This window comes from Podarcis erhardii (assembly GCF_964252035.2).
Source record: "Podarcis erhardii genome assembly, chromosome: 7".
Taxonomy (NCBI): Eukaryota; Metazoa; Chordata; class Lepidosauria; order Squamata; family Lacertidae; genus Podarcis; species Podarcis erhardii.
The window spans coordinates 41,480,541-41,504,577 of NC_138511.1; the positions used below are offsets into that span (position 1 = coordinate 41,480,541).

At 46.1% G+C, this 24,037-nt stretch overlaps 1 long non-coding RNA gene across 1 annotated transcript in view; it reads left to right on the forward strand.

The window, feature by feature from the left end:
• The first annotated feature begins 1,424 nt into the window (after positions 1-1,424).
• LOC309347670 overlaps positions 1,425-24,037 on the forward strand; it is a 29,954-nt gene continuing 7,341 nt past the window's right edge. The window contains exons 1-2 of the long non-coding RNA XR_014159008.1: positions 1,425-1,775; positions 9,247-9,347. This is a non-coding gene — a long non-coding RNA (uncharacterized lncRNA). The remainder of the gene's footprint in view (positions 1,776-9,246; positions 9,348-24,037) is intronic.

The following is a 24,037-nucleotide window of genomic DNA, read 5'->3' on the forward strand; positions in this document are numbered from 1 at the left end:
GTTGGAACCCAGAAACATCTGGAGGGCTGCAGGTTCCCTACTCCTGCAGTAAACAGTACTAAGCTGGGTTGACCAATGGCCTCTTTTCAGTTACAATGACTAGCAAAGAAAGCAAGCCTGTGCAGGATTAAAGGAAGCTGCTTTATACTGAGCTGCACCATTGGTCACTCCATCTAGTCCAGTACTGTCTACACTGACTGGCAGCAGCTCTCTAGGGTTTCAGGCAGGGAGGTCTTTCCCAACCCTGGCTGGAGATTCCAGGAATTGAACCAGAGACCTTTTGCATGCAAAGCAGATGCTCTACCACTGAGCTGTGACCTTTCAGCTATACATTTCCTACATTACTGTGGGGAAAATGAAAATGGAGTAACTAATCCGGTGCCCACCAATGCTTTGGACCACAATTCTGTCTTGTGGGCCAAATCTGACCCTCATTTGGCTGGCAAGCTCTGTCCCACAAACAATGGGCACCTTCCTGCCCCACCCCCAACACCATATGTGATGTCAGGTGTGCGTCAGGTAGGCACTTGGCCGGATCATGTAGCTGGTTAACAGGACTGAACTCCCAAGCACATCAGCTGATGGATGAGGCATTCAATCCTGCTTGGGTTGGGTGCCCAAGAAAGTTCTCTGCAGGAAGTCTCTGGTGCACTGGGACCCTGCAGAAAGCAATACTAAGCTCTCTCTTTTCATCAGCTGAAATGGGGGAAAAGATAAAGATCTGACCGACTGGACCAAAAAAATTCCCCCACCCATGGCTTAGGTGGGCACTCCAGCAAATGAACTCACCTTCCAGGACAGCCCAAGTGACTTCAGTGGTCAAGGGCCATGTACACACCACATATTCAAAGCACATTTTCCCTTACTCACAAGAACATAAGAAGAAAATGGCCAGCTAGTCCAGCATCCTGTTCTCACAGGGGCCAATCAGATGTCCCACAAACAGGACCTGAGCCCAACAGCCCTCTCCTCTCCTGTGGTTTTCAGCAACTGGTGTTCAGAAGCAGACTGGAAGCAGCGCACAGTCAACTAGCAGAGATGTAAAGCCTAATCCTCTGTGAATTTGTCCAATCCTTTTTTTTAAAGCCATCCACGTCAGTGGCCATGTTGAGTTCCCACAATTAATCATGGGAACTGTAGCCTCTTAAGGGTTCTGGGAATTGTAGCTCCACTAAAGGTTAACTGTAACTCCCAGGATTCTTGGTGAGGAAAGTGCTTTAAGTGTATGGTGTGTGCCCAGGTTTCTTGAGCGCATTCGCCTGCCTGGTGGTGCCAGCTGGGTCTCTCCACGCCCACCTCCGCATCCCTCCCATCCTCAGCTTGCTTTGCCTTCTCTCGCCAGCTCTGTATGTTATTATATATCTCGGGATGCACCAGCAAGTTAGCCATCCTCCCGCAGCTCTTGGCAGAGACCAGCAAAGGCAGAAGCCCTTTGGCCAGGCATTGCGGCAGCTGCTGAGATGAGGCTGGAGAGAGGGAGGGGTGGAAAGGCGAGGAGGGGGCACACTGCCTGGTAGCCTCCGCCCCTCCCTCCCTCTCTCTGCTGGCCCGGCCAAGAGCTGGAGGTGGTCCCCGAGACAGCAATATGTAAATCGCCCTGGTCCTGCCTCCGACTCCTGCCAGCTGCAATCATCTCCCTCTCGCTGGGCTGGCAGCGATGTCAGGCGCTGCAACTGAGAGAAGCAGCAGCAGAGCCGGGGCTGGGATGCCGGCGGCGGCCACCCAGGCTGGGCTGGGGCCACTGGAGGGGAAGGCGGCGGCTGCCTGCAGAGCTGGTGAGTTGCTGCCCCCCAAGAATCTCGAGGAGGAAGCTCCTGCCCCTCCCTGGGGCGCTCTCCCTCCTTCTGTTATTTTCATGCTTGCTGGTTTGGTTTCAGGGCTGGGTGGAAAAGGATAAAAGCCCTTTCTAAAACTTGGATGGGAGAGTTAATCCTGCTGCTGCTGCTGCTGCGGCGGCGGCTGTTTCTCCCTGGCTCAGAACCACCACCACCTGCCCTCTTTAGGAGCCGCTTGAGTCTTGCATTCAGCCTGGAAGCTAAGGCTGTGGGTTCTGATCAGGAAACCAGGGAGGCTGCAAGACTGAGGGGCTGCCTTCTCAGCTTCAAGAACTTTACCTTGGTTTTTGTTCTGAATTCGTGTGGGATCCTGCCCGTCGCGTTTTCGTGGCTCCTTTGCGACCACGATCATCATCATCATCATAATCATCATCACATATTGTTATTATCGTTGCAATTGGAAAGGCTGTTGCAAAAGATTCAACCCCTCTGTCACTCATACTGAGTGAGAAGGACCAATGGTCTGACTCGATAGGACGCAGCTTCCAATGTTCCTGTTCACATCAATGAGGACTAGAATCTTACTTTCTCTTAATGGCAGAGCACAGTGGCAGAGCATCTGCTAGGCATGTAGAAGGTATGAGGTTCAATCCCTGGCATCTTTACGTAGAGTTGGGAATGTCTCCTGCCTGAAACCCTGGAAACCCTCGGCCAGTCAGCAAAGACAATGCAGGGCACCATAGACCAGTGTTCACGCTTTATAAGGCAGCTTCCCATGTGGAACTTGCAGCAGAACGTTTGCTCTTGTTCTGGGTGCCAGCCAGCCAACCAGGCCCCTTTTACACAATACTCCATTCCATCTCCAGTCCCGATCTTTTACCCTAACAGACATTCAGGAAGACCAATGAGTATACTCAATTCTCACTGAGTTGTATAGGGGTGCTTTCCCCCTAAAGTTTTTATTTTGGGGGGGATATTCTTCTGCAAACCTTTGTGCTCTCTTCTGATGCTTCCCTCTTGTGTGTGGAAGGGTACTATTTTGGCTCCATGTGGATTGGTGGTGGCACTCAGAAACAAATGAGTTTGGTTTAGTATGCATGGGATGCTAATTAGTGTTAGGATTGTGGTTGAACCCTTTATGGGGTTCAAAGTACTTTCCACACATTATCCCAAGGCTCTAACCTGGTGGCAGTGAGGGGGCCATTCTCAGTGATAGTACCCCACTTATGAAACTCCATCCCAGGTGAAATCAGAACATTTTAGGTATGTTCAGGCACAATTTGAAAACTCACCTTCTTTGTCCAGATTTGGGTTCATGATTGGTGTAAATGTGGTATTTTCTGCAGCTATTGATGTAGATCTTTTTAATCTTTGTGACCAGATAACTTCTACTCAGAGTAAACTCATCAAAATCACAAGTAATTTAGTTCCATTGATTTCATTGGGTCTACACTCCTTAGATACAACCCTTTTTAAACAAACAATGAACCTGTTTTCATAATTGCAACAACTCTGCAGGCTGGGCAATTATTCCCATAATGCAGCTTGAAGGCGAGGAGATGTGAAGGAGATGGAGAGAAATAAAAAAGGGCCTTGCCTAAGTCCACCTCTGCCTGCATAATCTGCCTTTAAAGCACATCTCACTACAAAGAATCATGGGAATTGTGGTTCTGTGAGGGATGAACTACAAATCCCAGCACCCATAACAAACTACAGTTCCCAGGGGGTTGTCCCTCTGTAAGGGTGCTTTGAATGTTTGGTGTGTATGCTGTGAGCTAATGGCAGGGGTGCACTTTGGACCAGGGATTTACTGCTGTTACCACACCCGCTAATAGGTACAAATGATTGTATTCAACTAAGTTCTTCTCAGAACAGATCCAGTAAACCAATGAACATTACTCTCATAGGCACTTACATCCCAGTGGGCTGTCTGAGTGAAACTTAATTGGATACTACCCAAAGTTTTGCTCATTGCATGTTACTGTGCTGGAATATAAGCTCACTTAAGGTTGTAAATCAATTCAGGGTTGGGGGGGGGAAATATGTGGAAAAGGAACTATATACCAGAATCCTATCCTTTTAAGCACCATTTATAAGCCAGAGATGTGTAACAGACATGATGTATTGCTCTTACCTATGTCCTGCTTGTTTCAATGGGCTTGCAGAGAGGAGAGGTTCCTTGTGTGAACAGCAGTTGCTTCTAGGATATTATCAATGGACAAATATTTCCGGTAGCTTTTCAAAGTCTCCTCCGTCCCCTCATTTTCAGGTCTCTTTTATGAGATAAGAATGTTTGTGGATCTGCCCTTTCAAATAATTAAGTGGTTAAAAATGAGACTATTGATATTCATAGTTGTTTTATGTAGCCTCATTGATTTCGGGTAGCCTTGCCAAGCCAAAAAGTTGTTTGCTTTCTTACACAGGCAGTGAGTGGACCAGGGCTGAATTGAGAGCAATTGAGAGCATGGTCTTGTTCCATCTTCATGATGTCTTTGGAAATAATATTTCTCTCTTTCTTTCTCATGGGCCAACCACTTTGTGATTTTCAGTTCCTCTCCAAAAGGGTGGTTGTTGGCCTATCACTAGCCATTAATCCGTTGATATTGATGGCAAGACTGAATTGGTTATTGGACAAGAGGGACACTGGTCCTAAGAAAGGATATAAAGAGCTGGAGGGTGGTGGCAAAGATTTCTGGAAATTATTGTGCAGGGAAAGTTTTTAAGAAGGAAACTGGTGCAAAAACCATGATGTCCTTAGATGTATTCATACTCAGTTCTGTATGTCCTCTTCAGAACTGGCAAAACAGGTCCAACATTCTCTTTATGTCGGAACATGAGTGGGGACTGGATGCACTATTCCAGGCTTCTTCAACCTCGGCCCTCCAGATGTTTTGAGACTACAATTCCCATCACCCCTAACCACTGGTCCTTCTAGCTAGGGATCATGGGAGTTGTAGGCCAAAAACATCTGGAGGGCTAAGGTTGAGGAAACCCGCACTATTACAATATTGATTGTCACATGGTCCCTACATAAATATGCTCTCTCTTCCTGGAACTGAGGGTTGATTTTTCAGGGATATAGGAGTGCAGAGATTTTACCTTGACAAATGTAATGTTGTTTGCTGAAAGTGGGATGGGACCACAATATAATCACATTCACCATCCGCAAACAAATTAGAAGACCAAATAAGTAGGACCTGAAACAAAATGTGTCACTTTGGAGAGATCCTGTCCAGGATTCTGACTAGCCAGCCTCGTCCTTTACCTGAATTACTCTGTCCATCCTCCTCAGTCAGCATTTCATACCTAGAGAACATTAAGCTGTTTTGTGGAGGGTTCCCCCTGTAGGCGTTGTTATTTTCCCCGCCTCTAGAGATTTTACTTCTGCAAATTTTTAGCATCCCTCAAACCTGGTGAAACCTCATTTTATGTGTGGATGGTGCCAGTTGGCTACATAAGAATCTATACCCAGAGAATGATTTAACTTTTGTCACCTCAAGGGATTACATCCTGCTGGGAACAGGATCACACAGGCAATGCAGGATTAAATCACCAGTGATGTCAGCTGATGGGCAGGTGGTCATGGGTTGGGGGAAATGACCTGTCAGGCCCACAGAAGTCAGAAGTTCCCCACCCCTGAGCTCAGTGGTCAAGCTGGGATATAAGGGTTTATTTACTTCTTACTAAATTTATATTCTGCCCTTCCTCCCAAAAAAGAGGTTACGGCAGCCAGAGATAATAGATATTAAGTGTGGTTCAGAACAACTGAAGATTGGTCTTTTCGCTGACAATGTGATGTTAATTCTTGGGAATATATCTGAGTGTAAGATTAGCTTGAATAAATAAAACAAAAATAATTTCACATGTTTAGCATGTCATTTGACTTGAGGCCACCATGACAATGTAAGTCTATCAAACTACCAGAACAGGTTGCCCTGAAAAACTCTGGAATCTTTCCTTTGTGTGGAGATGGGTTCATATTCCAGGATATATGAACCCTGAGTCACTTACATCCGGTGCCCCTTGCCAGCTGCATCTGGGGGCTCTAAAGTATGAGGAGCACGATGTCAGTTTCCACCCCTTTTCATGAGGAAAGAACATCAAGTTGCATATCAAATAAAAGCCACTTTTTATAATTGGTTGAGGTGATGCCCAATGCCAGCATGATAGCAGCTAATCAGAAGTTAATGATTAAATGCAAACCTGCATCTGTTAGTCATAGAGCTAAACCTTCTGATATTGACACAAGTTCTCCTTACTATACCATCCAATAAAGATAACAGATGTGGAAAATGTTCTGCTAGATTGAACCTTGCAGAGATTACGCCGGGCCAAAGCCCTGCTCAACATTCAGCTGGGATTGAACTGGCAATAGAGTCACAGCGGGGTGGGTTAGACAATGGCTATGAAAACAAATGGGGCTGAATTTCATCAGAGACTAGTCTACCTTTTGTTGAATTGCACTGTCTCAACTCAAACATCAGTGAGTGCTGTGGCTCTATTAGCTATTGTTAGGGATGTTAAGTTGGCAGAAGTGAGTCAGGAGCTCCTAGTTATCCAGTGGCTGTTTTCCCCACCACTTTTTTGCACTCTGCAATCAAATCCTTAATAATGTAAAGAAGGGTTTCTCAAATGCAGTCAAGCTCTCCTCCTTTTCATGAAAAGTCCAGCATTATTATTTTTTAAGAAGTGTCTTCTACAAAGATCAAGGCCTCTGACTCCCTTCACAGCTTGGTGCTATAAGATGGCTTTTTGAGAGGATTAAACGGATTCATGGAAGAGGGTAAGTCTATCAAGGGTTAGTAGTCACAATGGCTAGCAGGCAACCTTCCATTAAACCACTGAGCCTAGGGCTTGCCGATCAGAAGGTCGGCGGTTCGAATCCCCGCAATGGGGTGAGCTCCCGTTGCTCAGTCCCTGCTCCTGCCAACCTAGCAGTTTGAAAGCACATCAAAGTGCAAGTAGATAAATAGGTACCACTCCGGCGGAAAGGTAAACAGCGTTTCCATGCGCTGCTCTGTTTCGCCAGCTCCCTTGGCCAGTAAAGCAAGATGAGCGCCGCAACTCCAGAGTCAGCCATGACTGGACCTAACGGTCAGGGGTCCTTTACCTTAGGCTTTTAGATTCTGTGTTGTGAGTGGTGTAGGTACAATACAGCTACACAATGCATCCCCTGCAGATGATGTCCAAGCTACCCACGCTCATTCACCTTGAAAGAGGAAAGTATTGGAGCCCCTTCTCCTATAAGTACCTAAGGAGAGCCCTGCTGGATCTGGCCAGTGGCCCATTGAGTCTGTAACTGGGTCCTCACAGGTGTCTGGGGGAAGCTCACAAGCAGGACCTGAGCACAACAACACGCTCCTCTCCTGCAGTTTCCAGCAACTGGTATTCAGAAACGTATTGCGTCCGACAGTAGAGGCATGCAACAGCTTGTCAAAGCATGGAATGAACTGCAATTTCTGTGCCTGCCAGAACACTTGGGAACATAGGTAAATGTCTTATACCAAGTTAGGCTAATAGGTCCATCCAGCACAGTATACCACAAGTGTGGAACCTTTTTGGCTCCACAGGTCAGATCATCATCAGGATCTGCCTCACAGGCCAAGTTTGACAGGTGGGTAGGACTAACCACATGCCAGTAGCATGATGGCATTAAGACATCACATCCTGTTTGCCCCCCCTTAACACCTGGTTGTCCCACCTTCCCTTCTAAGCTCAGTCTTGCTGTGATCTTAAAGATGGAGGGAAAGAGACTTCTAAGGGCTTTTGCAAGACTTGCAAAGGACTGTGGGGTTCTCCTCTCTCTCTATCCCCTTAAAAGGGAAAGCGGGGGGAGTTCTACACTGACCGGTGGTGGCTCTCCATGCTATAGCCCCATTTGAGTCCGGTGCCGAACAAGTAGGGGCTAGGAGTCTCTGAGGAACGCTTGCCTGAGAGCAGAATCCACATACAAAGTCAAGACAGTCCAAGGTCAGGAAATTCACATGATCACAGAGCCAAGGGTCCAGTTCACAGGTCAGGGAATCCAGAGGGAGAGCAGGCAGCAGCAAGGTAAGGGGCAGGAACTACAGGCTTAGGAAGTTGAGAGGCAGCTGGTTCTCATTGGTGCCTTCTGCTCTGTGATCTAAGGCTGGTCAGGTGCAGCTGGAATCACTTGGCCTTCTCCCAGTTCAAGCTGCTGTTCAGCAAGTGAAGCTGCCCCCTGGCCCACAACACTCCAGGCTTTCAAACAGGGAGTCTTACCTAGTCCTACCTGGAGATGTCAGGGATTGAAACCAGGGCCTTCTGCATGTGAAGAAGATGCTCTGCCACGCTGTTACAGCCCTTCCCCACTAAGATGCCTGAACAAGCTTGACCACTGAGCATGCTAAATGACTGCCACACACCCCACCATGTGCTAGGAGGAGGAGAATGAAGCTGGCTAAAGGTTAGAAGCTTTAATCACACATTTTTAGTTGCCTTAAAAATTAAATTGCCCAAAGGCTTCAGGATGGGGCAGGCTATGTGCTGAAATGTATCCTTTGACCACATTGCCTCTACAGGAGTGTGTGTTCATCCCAAGGTGGCCTGAATTTTATACTACCTGCAATTCTAAAAACCAAGGTGTATATGTAAATAACAGTATTATTATTCTGCTTATGGTCTTTATGTTTGCTGCTCAGGGAACAGCTGTATTGCCAGAAAGTAGGAACAAGTAACAAGAGGAGGCCAAACCCTATCAAAGAAATAAAGAGGGAAGCTTAAAAAGATTTCTCTGTGGGAGGCTCCAAATTTCCTGATCTTGTTTCCAGAATTGCACCAATGCATTAGCAGTCTGCCTTTTGTCATTTCCAGGCATTGCAACAGTTTTTCAGTTAGCATCTCCTTTTTTGCACATTATGGTTGGGCACAAGAAGGTAGGCATGTCTGATTAAATCACAGCATAAAATGCTATCAGGATGCAATCATGCCAAGGTTATTTTTATACTTTTTTACAGGGTACATCAGCAACCATAGACAGTTAGGCATTGGGGCTACAAAAGGTCTCCTACCTCCTGCTATAAATGAAGGGGTGGAATGATGCAAACTGCACACCTGCCACTTAAATTTAGAAATCTTTCTAACTGGGGCAGAATGCAGGTGAGAGCAAACTCACGGGGCAGTAATAGAGCACAGGAAAATCTGCTCATCCCTAGAAATAAACTAGCTGCTTATACAAAGTATAAAAACCTGCAGCGATTGGTCACAAGTGTGTGAGTGTGTGTGTGTGTGTGTGTGTGTGTGTGTGTGTGTGTGTGTGTATCATGTGCTAAAGTTCCATCCAGGATATAAGTTCCTATATAAACTGGAATGAATCTAGCTAGGTTAATACAATGCCATGGCATCCATTGATGGTTTTCTGGAGCTAAGTGTGAACAAACTATGTTCTGAATGAAGCAATATTTCTTTCCTATCTTTTTTTTTAAAAAAAATTTCTTTCTCGACTCTCTAGCACTAATGAGGCAAAGGACCAGATGTGGAAATTTGTGTCTTTAATCCATCCCACATGCTAAAAGGATGAAATCATGGGACTTAGTCTCTCCTGCCTGAAAGGTAAGAAGCCATGTGATGTCTCCTTTATCCTCACTCAGGGATGGGAAACCTGTGGCTCCCCAGATGTTGTTGGCCAGTGCTCAGTGAAGGTGGAAGTTGTAAACCATCAACATCTGGAGGGAACCAAGCTTCTCCACACTCTGCCTAAACCCACAACTCCATGGATCTATGAGGTGGAGGGGGGTGTTGTTGTGCTCATGGGACCATGATTATTTTCAAAGGGTTTTTTTTTTTTTTTGCCAGAAAGATGGAATAATATTCAGCAGCCTATAAACAGCTTGATGCTATCCACACCACATTTAAAGTTACACTTTTAGGACAGATCCACACCATACATTTAAAGCACATCCAGCACACATTTAAGGCACAAGCATCCTGAAAAGACCCTTGAGAACTGTAGTTTCCTCCCAACAGACCTACAATTCCCAATAACCTTAATAAATGTCTGTTGCCAGGATTCTATGGAGGAAGTCAAATGTTTAAAACGTGCATTGGGTGTGCTCTGAGAGCACAGTATGGATCTGCCCTCGAAGTGTAACTGGTTTGAAAGAAATCCAAGGGGAAGTGTGAATTCTTATCACTTGGAACAACATACATTGTCATCCAAATACTACAAGTTTCCCACATGTGTATATGAAGCAGCCACCTTGCACTGACCATTAGTTCATCTCTAGCTCAGGATTGAGTCACTACTGAGATCTCTTCCAGGGTTTCAGGCAAGAGTCTTTCACAGCCCTATCTGGAGATGCCAGGGATTGAACCTTGAAGCTTTTGAACATAGATGTTCAGATCTTGCTGGACTACAACTCCTATCATCCCTGGCCATTGGCCCTGCTGGAGTCCAGCATCTTTTGGAGGACCATTCCTTGATCTAATGGATCAGGTCTCTAAAAGAGAAGGTTCTGAGATGGACCAGACTTCCTTCCTGCCTCCCTTCTTCCCAGAAAACAGGCACGTGCCATCTCAGCAGCCTTGACTAAGGACAGGCAATCTGAGAAGAGAACTTTACAACTGCAATAACCCAGGACATTTGGAAGGAACTCCAGAAGCCGCCTACAGTGTATTCCGCCACCCCATCTAGTTAAAACCAAACTTGGCAGGAGCCACCGGGCCCACTTACTCATCCGAGAAGCAAGGTGGAAGCGAACAATTGGCAGCAGTCAATTGCAGATGGGAGGGAAATAGGGCGGGGTGTGTGTGTCTGTGCACTACATGGGTTGTCCCAGTTTCATTCCACTGGCCTGGATTTATGCTGCGGTGCAAAGGCAGGAGAGTAGCAAAATTCTGCTTTCTGTTTGGCTAATGCACACGCTACAGTTAGTAACCCCTAATTGCTACTTGCTAGTAGGGTTGTAAGAAGGCAGCGATTTCCATTCCAACCTGTCTTCATCACAAGCGGTGCTGCTTCTGTTCTGCTGCAGTTCCACATCCGCCAAATTCAGAAGCTGTCCGCCATATTACCTAATTTAGATACTTATTTCCACAAGTCCCGTTACTTACATGTAAACAAATGGCACAATTATTTCTGCACCATTCATTTCAATTTAAATGGGAATGAGGCCATAATCAATTTCATATCATTTGAAGGCAACGACAACAGCAAATACTGCAAGATTGGTTCCCATCACAGACATGGGACAAATAAGCAAACGTTGGCAATTTCTGCTTCTGTTTCCGATTTCCATGGCATTCCCTGGCATCCCTACTCACCAGACATGCACAGAGCACTATGCGTGCCCCATTTCAACAACCCTTGGGGGGGGTGTCATAAAACCTGCTAAGGGTTGTCAGGATGAAGCCAGCTGTTATAGACGTTCTTCTATCCATGAAGATGCTCTCTGTCCCAAGCTGGGGAAAGCACCATTCTCACAAATCAGCCTTGGCTTTTATTTTATTTTCAGTGTGCTCTGTTCTCTCACTGGATAATCGGGGCAAGTGCTAAATATTGCATCACCCATTAGCTTTTACTGCTGCTTGGCCCCGATGCCAGCATGGGCTGTCAGCTTTAATGCCAAGCCAAAGGCCTGAGCACCTGCTGCCTTTCCTTCCCCAGGGGGGCTCCTCACACAGTGTGGGGCTGGGCCAGCTCCCTCAGGTAGCAGTGCTGGGGAGCGCATCTTGAAAGCAATCTCCCAGCGAGAAGGGGAGGGAAATGCACCCCCTCTGACACTTTGGAGCCATGGATTATTCATTCACTCTTTGGGCTGACATTCAGGTTAATAGGCTGTGGCTGCTCTGGCCCAGCTAGTCAAAGCCACAAATGGCCTGCAGGAACCCTTGTCCGCCCCATGGGAATGCCACCTCTCTGGCAATTGCTCCTGCACTTCCAAAAGCAGTGCAGCAGACAGGTGGCACTTCTGAAACTGTGAGCAGGCAGCAGCTGGGGAGAGCTACACCAGTTGAATTTCAGACTAGCAGACCCTACACTCCATTTCCTATTTCCTGGTCCCTGAACCTGGTCAACTAACATTCCCATTTTGCACCAGGTTTTTCTTTTGCCTCTGAGGGGCATCTTCTGAAAATTAAAGTGAGTATAAGTTGCTGGGGATTTTGCTGTTCAGGGCTCGGCCATCTCCTCCAGGTCTTTGGTCCTAAATGCAGGGTGTGGCAGGTGCATTCTGATGCATCCGTGCATGTACTTGTAAATTTGTGTGCATGAACACTAAGTGGTATGCAGCCCAGGATTTCACACAAGGCATCTGCTGAGGTATATTCTGGACCCCTGCTAGCCAAAGAGCAAACAATTGGTTGCTTTTTAAAACAGTTTAGGACAGGGCTATTGCAGATTAAACAAATGCAGCATACAGTATATCATGCAGAGAGAAGCTGTTGCTCAGCCCAGCAAGGATGCTTCTGGCAAGACCCCAACCTATCCTCAACCAGCCCCCATCCGCTTGCCTTCTCACTTACAACCTTCCTGGACTGCTGCCCCTCCTCCTTAGTCTCAGCATTGCCCCTTGTACAACTCAGCAGGAAGGAGGAGGAGGAGGGTGAGGGTGGGGGCAAAACTAGAATGCGTTGGCTCTGCCTATCGTGGGTTTTGGCTCTCCCTACTGGTTGGGCAACCCAGCCCCTACCGGCACCACTGGTGATGTTCCCCCTCTTCCTTTACTCCCCATTTTTCTAAACCTGATCATGTCGCTTGCCCTTTTCTGCCCTTTTTGCACTTTTGCATCTCCTGGGAAGGAAAGACGTGAAAGGCCCAGCGAGAGATACAGAGATGCCGTTTTGCAGCAGCAGCTGCTGCAGCTGATGTTACGAAGGTCTCGTAAAAGCCACTTCCGCAGAAGACCCCCTGGGAACCAGGCAGAAGCCTCCACACAACTCTTTGCAAGGAAACGGTGGGGGCGAGGGCGTCAGAAGTGTACTGGATATAAATAATATATGTTCAAATGCTTCCCCTGTGTCAGACACAGTGCCTTGGATATATGGCTCACACAAGGCCTCATCATCTCTTCCCAGCTCATGAGCCAAAGTTTTCAGCTGCTTCAGTGAATTCCCAAATGCCCTCCTTGAAATGCTCCTTTCCACCCCCGTGGAATGTTCACAGTCACTTTCAAGTGACGCCACATGGGTCACTTGAAAAAAGACCCACACACATACACACACACACACACCTGTCCTCTTTATTTCTACCATTTCACCTCTGTCTTTCCTTCAGGTAGGTCTGGGGCAGCACACATGGCTCCTCTTTTATCCTCACTGCAACCCTGTGAGGCGGGTTACACTGAAAGAGTAGGACTGACCCAAGATTTGATGTTGTTTAGTCGTTTAGTTGTGTCCGACTCTTCGTGACCCCATGGACCAGAGCACACCAGGCACTTCTGTCCTCCACTGCCTCCCGCAGTTTGATCAAACTCATGTTGGTAGCTTCAAGAACACTATCCAACCATCTCGTCCTCTGTTGTCCCCTTCTCCTTGTGCCCTCCATCTTTCCCAACATCAGGGGCTTTTCCAGGGAGTCTTCTCTTCTCATGAGGTGGCCAAAGTATTGGAGACTCAGCTTGGAGACCCAAGATTAGCTGATGGGAAAATATGACCAGGTGGAGATTTGAACCTGAGTTCCCTCCCCGCGCCATATAACCCCTTCAAACATCTTTGCTCTACTTTAGTTCTTAGTGTGGACTCCATACAGCAAGGTTGAATTAGGGTAAGTTCATAAGAATTATGAGGGAGAAAGGCCCACAGTTTCAATTTCATTCAGCCATCTCTCTTTCTCTCTGTGTGCTATCCCAGAGATTGCTAATGTGGCACCCTGGGTGCACAGAATCCCACCCCCACTTTAAAAAGTCATGGATTCCCCTAAAGAATCCTGGGAACTGCAGTTTGTTACAAAAAGTACTTCTGTCTTACCAGGATTCAGTTTGTTACATGAGGTGGTCATCTGGGGATTTGGTGTGGTGACGGTTAAATTCACCAATATGTGGAGGCGACACCCAACTCCATTAGTGTGGTGGCAAGTTCTGAAGTGCAGCCATTCTCCTGAACAGTCGTGGCTCTCCAAAGATTATACAAGAACCTTATACAATAGTGATAATTAGGAATGCATTGCAATGATCAATGCAGATCTCTGTGTGTTGCCTTTCCGCTATATCCATGCTTCTCAAGCTATTTGAAGCTTGGACCAGCAATTCCTACCCTCCCCGCCCCCAGTGTGCCAGGAACTGTTACCATAGTTGGCCCTGAAGGGTACCACTCAACATGGGCTGTGGTGGAGTTGTTGGGGAGTAGCAATTGATGGCTCATGGGCTTGTACTGGTCCATGGACCATGACTTTGAGTAGCACCGAGCTAAATCTACTATATTCTGAGCATGTTCATGGGCAAATGATTTGGAGTGTTTCACTATCATCTTAAGTTGTGTCTTGAGTTGTGTTTGCCATGAAGTTCCACTGCATGTGACAGAACTTGCGCACTATTCTCTTAAAACAGAAGCACCTCGTGTTTTCAGTGTTCCTAAATGCTTAGCTTTGGAGCCTACAGAACAATTCCTCCTTGCTGTTTCTCCCATGCTCCTTCTCCAGAGTGGCTCTAGGAGCCAATCCTCCGTGGCTGGTTCACCTTCTTTCACTCTGATTGGCTCCAGTCAGCACAAAGGTTGAGAAACCTTCCTCTCATTGGCTAAAAGCCCCCCTTCCATGCTGAATGGGTGGCTCTAGGATGCTGTAGACAGGGTCCTTACTAGTATCCTGCTGCAGAAATAGTAATGGATCGTCAACCTGCTGCAGCTCTGGACCACTGCACTACTGCTCAGCTTTCTTTCTCTTTCCTCAATCTCTTGTTTCTATCATCCAAACCTGGAAAAACAACAACACCCAGTTAATATTCTCAGCAGGTCTCTGCTGTCAGTTTTGGACTGGAAGAGGGCAAGCAAACTGAAGCTTACTCCAGAGGATAAGTTGGCTAAGGGATCTGATGTTTCGGGGATGCCAGCCTGTTCCGGATGGGGCTGTGCTTCCTCCCGAAACAGCAGCCTCACAGCCTTGTGAAGAAGACGCTGAGCTCCACATGGCTGGGGCCAAGCCCTTTATGAATAGCAATGCACTCCCATCTGGAAATGCATTTGTAAATCGCAACTCTCTTGGTGATGAGCTGCAGCCCTTAATGCAGGTCTATCCACCAGCTGGGCCGAGAGGCCCTTATTGATTCCCAAAGAGCGAGGCCTGTTCCATCATCATTAATAACAGATGAGTCGAGCGGCTTTGCATGCAAAGCCCTACTGAGCATGTTTCACCTAAATGCCGTTGAATGGCGAGCAGGGAGGGAGGAGAGGTGAGAAGGAAGGCTTTGGCTAGACTAGAGGCAGCCATTGAGATGGATGGGGCTGGAGCAAAAAGCACATCCACTGCTTTCATGCAGATCCCATTCATTACTTGGTTGGCATTCCCATGGGCAGCCAGTGTAGAGAGTGGTTAATGGACATAAGAACTTAACAGCCCTGCTGGATCAGGTGAAGGGTCCATCTAGTCCAGCATCCTGTTCTCAGCAGCCAACCAGATGCCTCTTCTGGGAAGTCTGTGAGCAGCACATGAGGGCAACTGTGCTTTCCCCACCTGCAGTTCACAGCAAGTGCTATGCAGGGACACCCTGACTTAGACAGTGGAGGAAGAGCACAGCCATTGTGATTAGTAGCTACTGATACCCTTTGCCTCCATCTTTTACAGCCATTCAGGTTGGTGGCCATTACAGTTTCTTGTGCAAGTGAGTTCCATAGTTTAACTATGTGCTGCTCTGCGAATAAGTGCTTTATTTTGGCCCTCTTGAATCTTCCAGCATTCGGCTTTATTGGCTGGTCCAGAGTTCTAGTAAAGTGGTACCTTGGGTTAAGTACTTAATTCATTCCGGAGGTCCGTTCTTAACCTGAAACTGTTCTTAACCTGAAGCACCACTTTAGCTAATGGGGCCTCCTGCTGCTGCCGCGCCACCGGAGCACGATTTCTGTTCTTATCTTGAAGCAAAGTTCTTAACCTGAAGCACAATTTCTGGTTTAGCGGAGTCTGTAACCTGAAACGTATGTAACCTGAAGCGTATGTAACCCGAGATACCACTGTATTATGAGAGGGTTCTTTCCCCAGTCTGCTTTCTATACGCCATGCATAATTTTAGACACTTGCTTCGGAATAAGTAAGTCCTGGGACTTGGATGGCGCTGTGGGTTAAACCACAGAGCCTAGGACTTGCCGATCAGAAGGTCAGCGGTTCGAATCCCCGCGACGGGGTGAGCTGCCGCTGCTCGGTCCCTGCTCCTGCCAACCTAGCAGTTTGAAAGCACGTCAAAGTGCAAGTAGATAAATAGGTACCGCTCCGGCGCGAAGGTAAACGGCGTTTCCGTGCGCTGCTCTAGTTCACCAGAAGTGGCTTAGTCATGCTGGCCACATGACCCGGAAGCTGTACGCTGGCGAGATGAGCACCACAACCCCAGAGTCGGTCATGACTGGACCTAATGGTCAGGGGTCCCTTTACCTTTTAAGTAAGTCCTATACTGAGCCTTGTGGGACTGTCTTCTAAGTAAGCCTGCGCAGGAACGAACTCCTGCAGATCTTGAAGCATCTGGAGAAAGGGAAGACTGCCTTAAGGAAACCCACAGGCCCGAACCCCTGGCACCAACCCACTTTTACTTTTAATTATTATTAAATGCTTTTAATTCTTTTAAACTGTTTTTTTGATAGTATTAATGTTCCTTGTGAATCAGAGGTTTTATTACAATCGATCTGTACATAAATCTTGTTAAATAAATAAAATAAAACTTAGCCAAATCATACACAGGCATTGAAAGCAGGATTGTGTATGTATAATCACCCCGATACCCTCATGAGCACAAATCGTCACGAATGTCTGCTTTGCTGGCAGATTACAGCATGCATCCCATATGTGTCTCTCCAATGCCCACCAGAGGGCGACCTTGCAACATTTTTGGCTGCAAACTTTGCTAGTTGTAGGCAATTTGGTAGGGAAGGGGTCTGAGAAGGAAGGAAAGCACCAGTTTATGAGTCTTCTCTTCTTCTTCTTTGGAGGGCAGCTTCTTCTTCGGAAGCGTCATTTGTATTCAGCGCCGCACAACAATCTAAATATAACCCAGGATCTTCTTTACCATGGTGATGGCACTGTGTCAGTTGACGGCAAACCTGGTGTATCGAAGCATGCTTTCACCATATGGCCCATCATTAGAAGGGCGAGGGAGGTGATCAATCTTGAAGCATTAGGGAACAGAAGACCTGCCAGCATCCTCAGGAGCAGAACACATTCAGCTACAGCTGCAGAGGGGCAGATCTGACCTGACACACCAACGATGGATGCATACTGTGGTGACAGTCAGTGCTGGATTACTCAATAGGCAAACTAAATATATGCTTATAGACCACAAGCAAAAGCAGGGGCACAAAAAAGAGGTTTCTAAAATATTACCTTTGAGTTCAACAAGCCTTGAAATAGTCATCAGGAGAACAATCAGATATTTGTTAGACTTCCTTACACTGCACCCCACACTATTTTCCCCATTTTCCTCTTTACTTTCATTACTTACCCCCACCTAAACCAGGGGGTGTCCTACCAAGGTAGATCAAAATAATGCAAGGGAACCTGATCCTGTCACATGCTGCACATGACATACATGCATGTACATTTCAGGACGCACGTAAATTCTAGGTGTATACAAGCATAGCAAATAATACTAAAAGTTTGGTATTGTTTTTATTTTGGATTACATTTAAAGGGCACCATCGTATTTCCAGTGCTTAGGGCCTCCAAAGGTCTTAATCTGGCCCTGTAAAGCAAAATTAAACAACCATATAACCAGGGCTGGCCTTAATAGGAAGCTGCTTTATACTGAGTCAGACCATTGGTCCATCCTGCTCAGTACTGTCTACATTGACTGGCAGTGAACATCCAGGGTTTCAGACAGAATCTTTCCCCAGCTCTCCCTGGAGACACCAGGGATTGAACCTGGGACCTTCTGCATGCAAAGTCAGATCCATGCCATACATTGATAGCTCATTTATACTGCTTTAAAATGTAGCACCCTGCTTGTGGTTAACGCTTAGCTGGAATGAAATATTCAACGCAGCAATAGAGAAATTAAAATAGTAATTTATTTGTCAGACAAATAAATAAGAGGCACAGTGGTACATGGTTACCAAGCTCTGGCCTGGCCTCCTGCCATTCTGGCCAGCACTTATATTCCCTTAATCCAGCCCCCTTTGCTCCTCCTGTGGCTGCCTCTGTCCAATCAGCCTGGTTGAAATTCCTATTGGCTGTTTGCTAGAACCAATCACAAAAAATACACCCACAAAAGATACACCCATTTCCTTGCCCTTATAAGGGAGACAAAGAGCTATATATATGACATATAAGTAATAATATATCTTACATGGAATCTTAATTACCAGCTCACCTCTTGCCCTTCTTGCCCTATTGCCTTCTAAAACAAATGTTTAATCTTACATTTTTTATGTTCAACAGATGTCAAGGATCTTGAGTTTCACATCAACATTGAAAGATTTCCTTCATTTAATGTTTCTAAACAAATGCCTGACAACTATATATCAAGACTGCTTGGATGGCGTCTTCTGTCTGGCAGGGGGGGGGGGCTGGTGGCTGACTTAATTTCAGGATAAATACAACTCTTACAACCATATGAAATAAGAATCTAGCATTCCTTAAATCCTTTGCATAATTACATTTAAGCCAATATATTTAAGCTAATATATTTCATACATTTATCATAGGTAGCCTCTTAAAAGAATAAAGCTTTTCAAAGTAAAAAGGAAGAAACTCAGTAAAACACAACTTTTAAAAGAAGCCTCTTCAGTTTAAGAAAGAATGGCTTTAGAAAAAGACTTCCCCAAAAATGCTCTCTTTCTTCTAGCTAAATGTTTTTCCCCATTTGCTCCTGGCCTTTGAACCTTAGAAAGAAGATCTGGCTCATTTTACTGGGAGGCACATTAGTATTATCTTTCCCCATTCCTAATGGTGTTTTTTCAGCCTTGGGGCAGCATATGTAATTCTCCCTTTTTATGACTTTGAGAATTGTTTTTCTACTATAAATCAATGGGGCCCTCTTGTCTTAGGAGAATGGCCAAGGTTTCTTCTGCCTGGCATGAAACATTTGAAAATCCTTTTTTAAGCTCATTTTTAAATACAAGCCTTGATTGAAATATATAGAAGCTTTGATAAAAATGCAGGCTTATGGTTAGGTGCCTCATTCCCCCCTTTCAAGCTCAAGGACCTTCATCCCAAGTGTCCTTGATAGCTTGACCTTCATCATATTCCTGAGGTAAAGCTCTGTATAGGGCCATGATATGAGGTAGAGTTTCATTTGAAACCATCTTGCTAATTGTACTTCTAAAACATGAAATGATACATGGCATCATACATAAAACCAATACTACTACTGTCAAGAAAAACAAGCAAGACAATAGTATCCCTTTGAGTCCTGTGACATTAGGTAACCAATTGGTGAGCCATCCCATATCCCATCCTTCCCATGTTTGTACTGGGACATGTGCTATATTCTCCATCTTTGTGGCCAACACACGGATTGCCTCACCATTATCAGAAATGTTAAAGCAACAGGCATTCCCTGTCAAGTTCAAGACTCCACATAGGCCTCCCTGCCTGGCAAGTACATAATCCATTCCCATTTTCAGCTGCAAAATGGCGGCTCTACTTTCATCCAACTGTTGTGCAATAAGTCTCAAACTCTGGGCCGTTGCATTGGTTACAAGTTCCACTACTGCTTGCAATCGAATTATTCTGTTTAGATTATAAATAGGATCCCGTGCCCCTTGTATGAGCTCACCAGGATTCCAGGAGGCAGGATCATAATAGGCTATAATGCGCTCTGGTGGCCAATCATCAGTACCGCTCCAACTTTGGGTACTTCCTCCTGCTATATGAGAAATATCAGCATTCCTTCGTGTTCGCCTGGCCGAACTAGTGGGCATAATCCACATTGGTGGTAATACCCAACCCAAGAAACAAGTCCCACTCCATTTGGAAGGGAGTTTCTTGTACGCCCATTCTCCACATATCCACCACAACCATCGGGTCTGAGGTTTTTGGTACGGGGAATACAGAAGGCGAAATACCAAAAGGGGTAGAGAGTTTACAGTGCAGTATGTTAGATTGCCTTTTTCTGTCACAGTTATGTTCCACACCACTTTCCATGCATGAATAAAAGGAGGTGCACAGGGCAAGGTATTCCGAGTTCGATAGGTAGTACCGTGTGCCCAGGTATGACTATTCTTCTTATAATCCCAAGTATAGTGACAATGAGAAGAGCCTATCATGGGAGAATCAGCTGCATCTGATGATTTATGTACACAGAATTCCCCTTGTACAGGTATAACTCGTAATGGTTTAGTTGAGTTCCATCCGGGGAAATTCTGTATTTCAGTTTGGTGTGGCATTTCGCTTACCATACCAATAGCATCTAATGGTATCGGTAATAAGGGCATACCTCCCTCTGAATCATCTGGCCCAAGAGAGCAAACAAGGCAATTGGTCCTATTTGCAACATTAGCTACCATTTCAGCTAAACCTACCCACATATTGTGGTCATGGCTGAATCCATATTTAGCCAATTTGGTCAGATTCAAGGACCCTTCCCCTTCCCAAGGGATCAGGATTAATAATAAAATCATGTTGATGTCTAGTATATGCATTCCTTCCACAAAAGATTACCTTATTGTGATAGCAAATAATTATTAGCCCCAATATAATTCCCCCAGTGACAGAAATGGGGAACCACCAAGACCAAAACATATATCTCGAGGATCCCCAATGAGTAATATCTCTGATAATTGTTCCACAAGGGGGGCAGTCAATCAATTGTATTAGAGAATCTTTCCGTTCACAGTCGCTGGTTCAGACGCTCCTCAAGCTTCAGGCGTGCGCAGGTCAGCCAGCTTCCAGGTTGTGGCTGCAGCAGGCCGGTCGTCAAATGTTGCCCGTGACCTAGCCCGTTCCCGGTAGGGCTAGATACAGGGGTTTTTGGAGAGAGTTAGTTTTAAAGGATTAGAGGGGTCACCTTTGCACGTCCAACTGCCTTCAGACTTCTTCAAACGAGAGTGATGAATCCAGGGGGTCACCTCAGCTACCTTCACCGCTGTTGGAGTAGAGAGCAAGACGGTGTAAGGTCCACGCCACTTAGGTGCAAGTGGATCACGTTTCCACTCTTTCACCCATACGCTATCGCCAGCCTGGAACTGATGAATCGGCTCGGCAATGCTGCACGGCGTGCGCTCGAGGGCCCACCTGTTAAGAGAAACAAAAACACGGGAGAGAGATTGCACTTGTCCCTGTGTCACATGATCTCCTATTTGTTTAAGGTCAGCTGGAATATCCTGAACAAAGGAGGGCGGTCTCCCATACAGGAGCTCAAAAGGTGACAACTTAAGTCTTTTTGTGGGTGCACACCGAACACGAAACAGTGTTATGGGTAACACATCTACCCATCCCAATCCCGTTTCCTGGGTTAATTTTGCCAATTGGGTTTTCAGAGTCCGATTCATTCTTTCAGTTTTCCCTGAACTCTGAGGCCTATATGCTGTATGCAGTCTCCATTTTACTTGTAGGACTCGACATACTTCTTGTACTACTTGATCAATGAACGCTGGCCCATTATCACTTCCAATGCATCTAGGTAATCCAAACCTTGGGATCAATTCAGTGAGGAGTCTTTTAGTTACCTCTCGTGCCTTTTCAGTTCGGGTGGGAAAAGCTTCAACCCATCCGGTAAGAGTATCTACAAACACAAGGAGATACTTGAATCCCTTAGAAGGGACCAGCTCTGTGAAGTCCACAATTAGGCTTTCCATGGGGACGTATCCCACATGCTGAATTCCAGGAGGTTGTACCGGTCCCTGCCTGGGATTGTTTTTAGCACAAAGAACACATTTCTGTGAAATGCAAGTTGCTAATTGTGATAGATTAATAATATACAACTTCCGACTGAGACTCTCTCTAGTTGCAGTACCGCCAAGGTGAGTAGATTCATGATAATTTCTTACAATTGTGCCTGCTAGATGATGAGGTACATAAATCCTATTGTCCGGCAGGATCATCCAACCGTCCTTCACAACTGCTCCTTCCTGTTCAGCCCACTTCCTCTCTTCTGGGGTATAGTGAGGTTTAACATCTTCTGGAACTACCTCTGGTATGAGGGCTGCTATAAATCCTCCCACAGGCTTTTGGGCTGCCTCTCGGGCTGCTTTGTCAGCAGCATGATTTCCTCTGGTTATTGGATCCCTTCCTCGTCCATGACCTTTGCAGTGCATTACAGCAATCTGTTCTGGAGCCCATACTGCTTCTAACAGGATTTCTACTTCAGGTCCATATTTCAAAGCCTTCCCGTGGGCTCCGATTAGACCTCTTTCTTTCCATAGAGCTCCATGTGCATGCAGGGTTAAGAAGGCATATTTTGAATCAGTATAGATGTTTGCCTTACATCCGGCTGCCAATTGCAGAGCTCTAGTTAAACCTATAAGTTCAGCCTTTTGTGCTGAGGTGCCAGCAGGCAAAGCCTCAGCTTCCACAACTTCCTCATTGGTGACCACAGCATATCCTGCTCGTCTGGCACCTTCATGCAGGTAACTGCTACCATCCGTATAATATACAACATCTGGATTTTTCAATGGCTCATCTTTCAGATCAGGTCTACTGGAATAAACTTCATCCATTACTTGGAGACAATCATGTGATTCTTCATCATCTACCTCTGGTAGGGGCAGCAAAGTCGCTGGATTAAGCATATTCACTACTCGTAGATGAATCCTGGGATTTTCACACAATAGGCCTTGGTATCTAGCCATCCTTGGGTTCGTTAGCCAATAACTACCCTTATATTCCATGAGTGTCAGAACAGCATGAGGTACATTCACATACATCGTCTGGCCAAAGGTAAATTTATCAGCTTCTTTGACAAGGCTCGCAGTGGCTGCTACTGCCCTTAGGCATGGAGGCCATCCTTTTGCTACTGAGTCCAATTGTTTAGACAAATAAGCTACTGGACGGTTCCAACTTCCTAATCTCTGGGTCAGGACTGCCGCTGCAATCCCATTCTGTTCATGTACATACAGCTGAAAGGGTTTTTCCGAATTAGGCAATCCAAGGGCTGGTGCCTCCATAAGTCGTTGTTTGATAACTAAAAAGGCTTGTTTCTGCTCAGGTCCCCATACGAATGGGTCCTTTTCTGCACCTCGAGTGCTTTCATGTAAGGGCTTGGCCAGACTACTGAAATCAGGTATCCATAGTCTACAAAACCCTGCTGTTCCCAGGAATCCCCTAAGTTGTTTTCTTGTGGTAGGTTCCTTGATAAGGCAAATAGCTTCTTTCCTCTCTGGTCTCAATGCTCGTTGTTGGTGTGAGATGTCAAAGCCCAAATATTTGACCTTTTCTAAACATAACTGTGCCTTTTTCTGGGAAACTCGGTAGCCAGCTTCCCAGAGCAAGTGGAGCAGTTCCTCTGTCCCTTCTTTACAGGTATCAAAATCCTTTGCAGCTAGTATAAGATCATCCACATATTGCAGAACCACCTTTTCTCCCGGTATTGAGGGGTAACTTGTTAGATCCCTCGCCAAGGCAGTGCCAAATAAAGTTGGGGAATTTTTGAATCCTTGGGGCAATCTTGTCCAGGTTAGCTGGCCTTTTGTTCCTGTCAAAGGGTCTTCCCACTGGAAGGCAAATATAGGTTGGCTCTGTGGTGCCAGCCGGCAACAGAAGAATGCATCTTTCAAGTCCAATACAGTAAAAAATGTTGCTTCTGGTGGGATCAAACTCAGCAAGGTATATGGGTTTGGTACATTTGGGTGCAAGGTCTCGATAGCCTGGTTTACGAGCCTCAAGTCCTGCACTGGCCTGTATTCATCTGTCCCAGGTTTTCGAACAGGCAAAAGGGGTGTGTTCCATTCTGATTGGCAAGGTTTAAGCAGACCATATTTTAATAGGCGGTCCAAATGTTTCTGGATGCCCTCCGCTGCTCGCCGGGGTAAGGGATATTGCTTTACAGATACAGGGGTAGCCATAGGTTTTAGGGTTACTACAATTGGAGCTATATTCTTAGCCATTCCTGGTGGGCTATTTTCGGCCCATACTCCTGGTGGCACCTGTAGAGTTCGGAGGAGCTTGTTTAATTCTGTATCCAATGTGGGTTGGACTTGCAAGGCTGACATTAGGCGCCATGATTGTTCCTTAG